The following is a 9,964-nucleotide window of genomic DNA, read 5'->3' on the forward strand; positions in this document are numbered from 1 at the left end:
TTTCCCGTCCGCATCAGGCCCAGAACGCCAAGCGAACCGTGCACGTCAGTCCCACAACGCCAAGCGAACCGTGCACGACCAAGGACGAGGACGCCCGGGGACGAGGCAGCAATTATAACTATGTTAAAAATTTGCCATACAGGGAAAAATACTATGTTTAAAACGGGTTCAGCTTCATGTAAACATTTAGTTTTTTCCATTTGTACTTTAGCGGTAAGCCGACCCCCTGCTTGTTCTTAACCCTGGATCGTGCAGAGAGGTCTCAAGGGCCTCTATACAAGAACCTGGGTTTGGTACTAGCTCTGCCACTCCACAGCTCAGGCGCTTCGTATTTTGCGCTGCAACAAACAAAGGCGAGCGCAAGCGCGAGCGACTGGTGACTAGCGCAACGCGCGAGGGACCACGGGAAGGTGAAAGAAGTGCCTTCCCTTCCTCCCTTGCACGCCCGTTTTCTTCACAGTAAGGGAGAGGCCTTTGGGAAAATGAAAATGAATATAAAAAAGGCAGGATACCAACCGAACGAAATTTAAAAAGTTCACATGAGCTCGTCGTATTGCCGGGTCGTAAAAGTTCCATTTCGATCCATTTATAATGATAATTGAGCGGGCAGCGCGAGTTCGATTTTACAAGTATGATTTACCACGAAACTGACCTGGGATGTCACCAAAAACTGAAAATGGGGAAACACTATAACGATCTATAAAGAAACAAAATACCACTTTTTGTCGATTTTTAGAAAGCCTCACCAAACGGCGGTAGCTTTTAATGAAAGAAGTAAAAATTGTAGCCTGTGTTCATCGGAAAGCGGACGGCTGCACACAGGCCATTAGCATTGTAGTAGAAAGCGGTAAAAAAGTTTATGCCCCTCATGAAACTTTACAGGAAATGTTTTGAGTCAGTGGAACTGATAGGACCCGGAACTAGTTTCATTTGCGGACGCTCTTTGACAAGCACAAAGAAGGTGAGCGACTCAAAAAGATTGAGTCGTCTCCAAGATAAGCAGCTCAATCTGACTATAAATGGTTCACCTATTAACAGCACAACTACCTACAAGTACTTGGGTGTCCATTTAGATCCTACATTGAATGAAACCCACTTCATCAAAACCTACAAGAAAGCGGCCGGAGAGTCACTCTGCTGCGGAAAATTATAGTTCTTCCATTACTTGTGCAGCTGCAGAAAGCATTTACAGGGCTATGATTATGCCTGTTTTTACCTACTGTAGTCTAATTACACTAAGCTATTCAAATACACGCAGGCAACTGATTCGCAGAATCGAACATCGTGGCCTAAGCTGCATATCTTCAGGACTGGAAAACAAGACTGACATCCGTATTCCATCAGCTGACAGTTATTTGAAAAGAAAAGTCAGTCTCTGTGTTTTTGATTGTCTACTTGGAAATGCGTGTACTCCTTTTAAGAACTATTTTAAAAGAGTTAATCACAGTGTCAATACTAGGAACAGTCAGATTTCCCTCTATCGAACTGCCGAAAATGAAGCTAGAGTTTGGCCGTCGGAGTTTTTCGTTTTTAGGAGCCTCCGTTTTTAACAGTTTACTGTCGGACATGAGAAATCTGAACTCTAGGCTTCTATTTAAACAAAAAGTTAAAGAACATTTTTATTTCAATTTTTATTCATAAGCTTTTATATGTTTTTGACCATTGTAGTTTTAACATTTTTAAACTTTTAATATTTTTTTTTTGGTATTTTTACCTTTTTAATTTTTAAAATCTTACAAGACCCCTAAGATAACAGTACTCTCAAGTACTAATTGGTTAATCCTGTTAAAATATTCGTTTATTATTATTATTTATTATTATTACGGTCTGCTTAGGAGGTTAGCCTGAAATACGTCCTATATCTACTTGAAAGTTCTTAACTCACCGACTGCTTGGTTCTTGTACCCCTTTTGACGTCATCACTTCTCACGACAAAAGATGTTCAGCTGATATTGTGGGAGATAATAGTCTTACAAAGCATGTATTACTGAGCACGATGGGATGAATTATTAGATATGCACGCATTAAACCTACGAATTTGTACTCCTTACCACATAGGTTAAAAAAACTGTTCACTTTCATGGAAAGAGAACAAAGGCGACTAAAGGCCAACAAAGTATAAAAGAAGAAGAGAGTAAAAGAAAAAGCCAAGAAAGCCCACAAAAGACCCAAAAACATATAACAGCTTATCGTTTTCTAATCAAAAACTCTCTTCATTTTAGTTTCTATGTTCAAATAAGGTTTTCATTTTTTTGGACTGTTTGACTGCAATTTCTTGAGAAACAATAAGGTAGAAAAAAGCTTTTAACAGAGTGGTTAATGTATAAGGCGGGGTTTTACATGGAATTTTAGTTGCGCATTTTACATGCTGGGGCAAGTGACTGGAATTCGCTACCTACAGAACTAAGAAAACAAATTAAACTATCTTCTTTTAAACTACAACTCTTTAAAAATCTGAAAGAAACTGACATTAAGAATCATAAATGCTCAGTCTAATTTTTTTTATACCAATGCATGTTGATATATTTTAAAAGTAAATTTTAGGTAAATTATATGTATTGTAATTTTAATCTTAGATTTTATTACTGGACATCTTGTTAAGACCAGCATTTTTATAAATGCTGATAGATTTCTTTCCAGGTTAAATAAAGTTTTTATTATTATTAAAAAGTTGATTCATTATTATTATTATTATTATTATTATTATTATTATTATTATTATTATTATTATTATTATTATTATACCAGTAGGTCGTTCTTCCAACGCTTAATATGGGTTAATAGAAACAAAGGGGCGGGGAGAAAGTCGGCACTTTTCTATGAAGACATAGCAGTGCCGGGCAACGGTGCGAGTCTGTGTCAATCAAGCCGTTGCTAAGAAAAACGTCACCGAAAGTTTTCTTTTTCACAGAAAGATTTAAATATCAATGACTGCATGCGTGTGAAATGAGAAAAGTGGCGGTTTTTGCGTTTGGTGTTTCACGCCGCTGAGATGATTTTTGCATTTTCAGCCAGATATCTCACCTGATGTTTCACGTTACTGAGAATGTTTAGGCGGCGTGGAATAAGAAGCGAAAAATTTGTCACGGTTGGCATTTAACAACCAAAAAATTGGTAAACCATTTCAGAATCATTGGAGTTATTTTATTTAGTATAATTCGCAAGCTTTACTTTTGCGAGACTGGTCACCGTTAGATATAACTTTTTGTTGTTTTGATGTCCGGCGAACTTCTAAGGAGCAATCAAAATGCAAATAGCTATTGTGTTTTGTGCACGGTCAAGACCAAAACATGCGAACTAAACAAAGAACTTTGTCAAGCTATTCACTATGCCCTTGGCAACCATTCGATAGCTATTGCGCACACTCGGTTGCCCGGCACCGCTATGGCCATTTTTGAGTTGTGTAACAAAGGAAACTTCTCCCCCCCCCCCCCTGAATAGAAATATCTTGTTCGCGTTTCAAGGAATCTGAAAACGCTTCGCTCATCCCATCTATCTCTGTTTTGCGGTATTTTTGTAAAATTTTGGGCGATTTTTGGGGATTTGGGGAGGAGATAGTTTTTCTTAAAGGATTTGTAAAATTTAGAGAAATAAGAAATATTGGAGATTTAAGGTAATTTTAAAATTAGAATATGTAATTAAAAATTGATACATGTTCTTATTTTAAAATCACCTTAAATCTCCAATATTTCTTATTTCTGCTAAATTCCATTTGCTCTGTACGTGGTCTAAGTGAGGATTCCTTGTTGAGTTAACACGTGCAAAATACGCACATCGCACGTAATTTTAATCCCTCAAGTGCCAAGTAATTTAAAAAATTTCCTCCGTCCCATACCCCTTTCTAAATTCAGGCAATTTTAAGTGGTTGATGAGAGATGACCTGTTTTAAGCCAATCGACATGCCTGACCTTCAATGCCCTACGTAGAAAAAGACGAAGCCCAGATCATGAACCGGTTTGGCACCAGGCCCAACCCGGTTAAAGAGCCAGAAGTAGGCTTCTGTGGAATTCAGTTGCCCTATCAATGAAAATTTAGCAGTGTAAAGATTGAGAACGAGAAAGGCTATAAGTAATATTCTAAATATAGACCATGCCATAATGCAGACACAAGTTGGAAAATAAACTATTTCAACCCTTAATTTAACCTTTCTATGATCCTATTGTCATACTTGGTCATGAGCCAGGCATGTGATATTTGTGTGATACAACTCTACACGTACTTTTATGTTTGTTTAGAAGCTAAGAACGGCTTAAAAATTACGGATCAACGCATAACATCACGTCCTGCAGTTTACTTGTTCCACATTCACTATAGTGCAAGGTGAGATTTGCGACAGACACGACAAGATGTTTTACTTGGTGCGTTCGTTGTGTTTTATCCTACTTTGCGTCCTTGTGGATTCAAACCAACAAAGTCAGGTAAATTATTCAATTTTTTTAATATATACTGGCCTCTCTTTCTAAATCCTCCTTTCATGTCGTGCAGCCCAGCTACATTGACTTTCCCAAAACAGTGATCTTGTTCGCCCGTTCTTAAGAAACGTATTTATCCCGACAAACTGAGGCTGGGTCAGTCTATGGCCGGAATCGCCTCTTGATCACGGCTATATAGTGATAAACAAATCCTCAGAGGCAGGTGGGCACATGGACACGATGTTCATGATTTTTATTTTATAGCACTGTTGATCAGTGTTTCATTTGATAAATTCATTATTTCCTCCCTTGTCACTCGCAACACATTCGCAACCCACGTGACACTGACCACGCAACTCAGGCAACATCCACGCGAGAACCGATGCAAATTTGCGCGTATCCGTGCGGTATTATGACGTCAAGGATTATTGAACCATTTTTGTTTGTTAGGTTTAAGGCGTTCTGCATAGGGCGAGTGTCCAATTGCAGTCATTTGAAGGACTGTTACTGGGAACAAACAAAATATGGGAAGCTATATTGTCCTTGGGTAACGGTCCCACAAGCAACTGCGAGATGAGACTCGCCCCAGATTTCTTCTTGTTTCTAAAGTGGTGAATCTATTTGCTGATATCCGGTCACATTGCTGGTTGCATTGTGGCTGTCTTCATTTATAATTCCAGGATTATTAAAGAACTATGTATCATGAATACCACCACGAATCTAGCAGTGTGTGATGCCCTTTTATACGAACGAACTTAATTGTTCGTGACCAGATAACAAAACTTTCGTATTGAAGATGAAAATCTCTTTTTAACCCCGGGGTTTTAACACATCACAAAGTACAGCTGAACTCTTTTTTTTTTCTCAGGCCTCGACAAGCTATCAGTGTGGTTGCCATGGAAGAGATGGGCGTGACGGTAGGTACCGTTTTACGTCAGTAGAGAATTCCACGGAAGCCAATGAATTTGTCTTTGCTTCGTGTGCTTACCGATTTTCTTTTGCAAGGCAAACAATCAGAACGAAATTGCTGAGTAATCTTTCCAACCCTTAAATTACTTTAGGGTTAATTCTCTACTTTCCAGCTCCTTGCTGGCGTCCGTAGAATTTACACTCAAATCAATGAAATGGCATGCGGCCCGCCAGCAAATGTTCATTTGTCAGGGCAGAATTAGAAAAAAAAACAGCTCACAAGCGCAAAACTTTGTAGCCTCCACGGGTAATTTCTGGGAGGGGGCTGAGGCTAGTGCCCTCCCTAGATCTCTCTCAGTTTGTGCCTCTTCTTCTTCTTCTTCTTCTTCTTCTTCTTCTTCTTCTTCTTCTTCATTTAGAGGGCGCTCTTTCCTAAACGGTTTTTTAGCTTGAATTTCCGGCGGAGGGCGTCCGTAAACACTCGTTTGACACATTTTGGAATAGCATATAAAAGGGTGGGGAATAAGATAAAGTTATTAGGACGGCTGGCTATAGAAAGTAATGGAGCTGTCATAGTACTTCGATTGTATTTCAGATGATAACAGCATTGAGTTGTTTACATATAAATAATCGTTTCATTTTCTCTTTCGAACACGCGCCTTTTCCTTTGTCAATTCCAAATGTAAAACGAATTTCTGAAACAGTTGTATTTTATTCTTTATTGTTGTCTTTCAAACGCTCTTAAAAACTACCCACTGAGTGTTAACTATTGAGCTATTAAGTAATGGTAGATCTTTTATTTGCAGGAAGAGATGGCTTGAATGGAAGGGATGGAGCTAAGGTCGGTATGTGTGCTTTACGTTCATAGTTGCCAGACATCAGTTTTCAAAATTTCCTGACTTTTTCCTGATAAGAATTAAATTTCCCTGACCAAAAAATTAAAAAAAATGTCTGATAAAGTATCGGCATCCAGCCTCCGTTTTCAAGAGAAAAACATCGCTGAGATCATATTGACTTGAAATGTTTTTTTTTTCATCCTTCAATGGTATTAAAACAGAAGTGTTATAAACTCAATTTGTCCTGATTTTTTTTAAATGTCAATTTTTTCTGACTTATTAAAGATCAAATTCCCTGACCTTTCTCAGACCTTGAAGAATTTGATTTTGCCCTGACCACTACCTGACCTCTGGCAATCCTTATGTTTTAAAGCAGCAGCAAAAAACCCTTAAAACCAGGCCACATTGATAACAGGCAACGCTTACCCAAATGTACCTCACCCCACCCCCGTAGCTTTACTCTTCCCCTTCCTTGACTATCCCCTCCGCCTTCACATCACTGCCAGTAGCCGAGTTATTTATCACCGCGTGTGTTGTGGTCTCGCAGGGTGACAAGGGAGATCAAGGGAGAGATGGCAAGAAAGGCGAACCAGGAATATGCGATATAAAGGTTTGTATCGAGTCTTTAATTTTCATGTAATTCATATCATAACAAAAACTCATAAGGGGTTAAAACGTGTAATGCGCGTTCACAGCGTTTGAATATTCAGTTTTTCCAAGTACCATATTTGGAAAAACTAATAGACAGAATTTCCCCTAAAATTCAAAAGAGATATTTTAAGCAAAAATTAAAATAAAAGCAAAGTAATTGGTCAGATACAGGAATGAGTAGTTAAGGAGGATGGGAAATATACAGCATATCTCACTCAAGTTTAACACATTTATCTTACCTCGTTATAGGAACTAACAGTGATCAAGTCAAAGCTTAAAGAGCTCACTCAAGAAGTGGAACGACTTAGAAATGTAAGACATATAAAGTACATTCAAAAATAGCTAGTGTTGAGATAGCTTAATAGAGGGCGGAGGGGGGGGCGTTTAAAATTCTTATCCTCCAGATTTGGGGGGGAGGTTGTTAGAAAAGGGCGGCACAAAAAAGAGGGTGGGAGGGGCTAGAAAGGGCTCTTACGGCGGTGCAAACTTTATTGCGATTAGATAAAAGCAACACTGCAACAGTTAACGTACTGTACTATTTATTGATTTCATTTCAGCAAACTAAACCGACTTCATGTGATCGAGGTGAGATACAAACCTTAAATTGATATTATATTTGCAGCTATGTTAACCTGTTTTCAGTTGCTGTCTGCTACTACAGAAAGTAAAAGAAAAACAAACAAACAAGACATGCCCCAAAACGAGAAAGTGCTGAAAAATGCTCATTCTAGCGTTTGAATGTGTAATTGCTGTTGAAATGTTTATAATGTTCTGTTGCCTGCGTGGCCGGCGTTCAAAGGGGAAGGAGAAGGGGAGTTCGAGCTCGAAGCGTGATCGGAGAAGGGGTGAGGGGAGAAGGGGTGCCATATTTCTGACAAGAAGACGAGAAGAAAAGAAATTAGATAGGCAATTCAAGCGGTGAGGGGTTTTATTCCCCGCGAAAATCGGCATCGATAAGATTTCATAATTTTGACAGCCAGACGTAAAACAGAAGGCAAACAAGCAGAAGACACGTACTTTAGGGGCGGTATGAAAAAACAATAGTGTCATTGCAGGCGTGCCCCTCACCCCTTCTCCGATTGCGCTTCGCGCTCTCTCCCCGCACCTCGCGCTCGAACTCCCTTTCTCCTTCCCCTTTGAACGCCGGCCACGCAGGCTAAATGTCCTTTTTATTTACTAAAACGAACTAATATTTAGAAAGGTTAATATAATAAATGAGCTTTGCTCAAAAATGTAAGATCAGAATTATATTTATTAAAAATGCAATACTGGTGTGCTATTTTTCCGCAGACTGTAAGCAAGGTCTTCACTTCTTTGAAAAGTTTCAAGATATTCCCACAAAAGGAGCAGCCGCCGTCAAATCCTTTTCAATTGGTGATGATCTGTTTCTGGTGTATGCCAATAACCGTGGCGACAAAGCAGGATATAAAGCCAAGTCTGTTGTTTACAAAATGGAAAACAGCCGTTTTGTTCAAAACCAAACTCTCTCTACCCATGGCGCGTATGTTATTGAACACTTTGTAATAGACAAAGTGCACTACATGGCCATTGCAAACCATTATGATGGCGGCTATAAACAGAACTCTTTCATCTACAAATGGAGCGGAGAGCAGTTTGTACAGTTCCAGGTGATTTCAACAAATGGCGCGTCTGGCTTCAAGTTTTTCACCATTGAAGGAGAACATTACTTGGCCGTTTCAGAATACCACGATGGCAGTACTCATTCAATCGACTCGTTTGTCTACAAGTGGAAGAAAGGAAGGTTTGTGAAATACCAGAACATTCCTACCAACGGTGCCATGGCTTGTGATTCAATCGTGATCGCCAACGAGACTTAACTTGTCTATGCAAACCATTACCACCCTCAGAAGAAATACAACATCGAGTCAAAAGTGTACAAATGGTCTGGAGGTCATTTCTTAAAGTCCCAGACGATCCAGACCCAAGGGGCCCGCAGCGCGAAATTTTTTCGCTTCAATAGTCACATCTTTCTCGCTTTTGCCAACTATTATACAGGGAGCAACTACAACACTAACTCACCTATTTATAAATGGGATGGTGCAAAGTTTACTTTATTTCAAGAGATTCCTACCCGTGGTGCTATGGAGTTGTGCCCGTTTGAAGTTAATGGTGAAATGTTCCTCGCTATTGCCCATCAGTTCGTTCAGTTGTGTACAAGGCGTCAGGAGCACAATTTACTATTTACCAAGATTATCAAACCTTCGGAGGTCATGGAGTAGACGCCATTGTTAACAAAGGCCAAAAATACCTTGTGTTTGCTAATTACTACACAAGCGGCAGTTACAACATCGACAGCTCTGTTTACAAGTTTGTGTAGAACTGAGAAAGCGCAGTGGTGTTGAACCATGTAGACTTTTTAACTGCTTATGATTCCCATGAATTTCGTTGCGGACAATTCTTAGGCCTCGGTCTAAGCATAATTGTGTCTTAGTTTTGAAAGTAACCCAAGTGAAATTAAACTTCTCGTTTTCAATGAGGAATGTTTGAATGGATAATTGTTTGTTGACTTAATGTATCAGTGCTGATAGCTTAGCATCTTTGGTTTGTATTACTAAGATCTATAGGTTAAGAACTTGCATCGTTGTCTACAAACTGATTTGTAACCTTGAAATTGTTACCTTATAGCTGTAGATACATGAAGTGCTGTTGTCTTACATCGATCTATAAAGCTTTAAGATAACTTATTGAAATGATTATTAAAAAATGAAAATATTGCCATAGCACCTGTCGAATTTGACGTTAACCCACAGCGCCGGATATAGACTTTGGGGTGTCATTAGTAGTATAGTAAGGACCGGTTAGGCCGGATCTTTGAGCAGGAATCAGACTTTGGATCGCAGTAGTGGCTTAAATGTTAATTTTATGCTGCTCACGCAAATGGGATTCCTGTCAATTTACTGGTCTAACCGGTCCCTACTATACTACTTTCATCGTCTTGGAAACTCTTGTAATGTGTAGTCATTGCATCGCAGCAGGGGAAGAGCAACAACAGATTATCATGTGCAGGCATCCCTGCCCTAGCCTGCGAAGTTTCGCTCTTCGTTGCGGGACGCGAATGAGAGGCGGCTGTATTCGCAGGCTATCCCTGCCCCCAAAAAAGTATAATTCAGATGCTTTGTAGTTGCTATCTACCTA

At 39.4% G+C, this 9,964-nt stretch overlaps 1 long non-coding RNA gene and 1 pseudogene across 2 annotated transcripts in view; both read left to right on the forward strand.

Annotated features, from left to right (window-relative positions):
• Positions 1-9,538, forward strand: part of LOC144631570 (uncharacterized) — a 29,588-nt pseudogene extending 20,050 nt beyond the window's left edge. The window contains exons 6-7 of the transcript XR_013566769.1: positions 7,366-7,393; positions 8,099-9,538. The product of XR_013566769.1 is annotated as an uncharacterized LOC144631570 (transcript). The remainder of the gene's footprint in view (positions 1-7,365; positions 7,394-8,098) is intronic.
• Positions 4,465-6,766, forward strand: LOC144631650 (uncharacterized). The gene is made up of 3 exons (XR_013566787.1): positions 4,465-5,329; positions 6,128-6,162; positions 6,705-6,766. It is a non-coding gene; the product is annotated as an uncharacterized LOC144631650 (long non-coding RNA).
• Positions 9,539-9,964: the final 426 nt, after the last annotated feature.

Source organism: Oculina patagonica, chromosome 1 (assembly GCF_052425735.1).
Source record: "Oculina patagonica isolate OP01 chromosome 1, crgOcupat, whole genome shotgun sequence".
NCBI classification, from domain to species: domain Eukaryota; kingdom Metazoa; phylum Cnidaria; class Anthozoa; order Scleractinia; family Oculinidae; genus Oculina; species Oculina patagonica.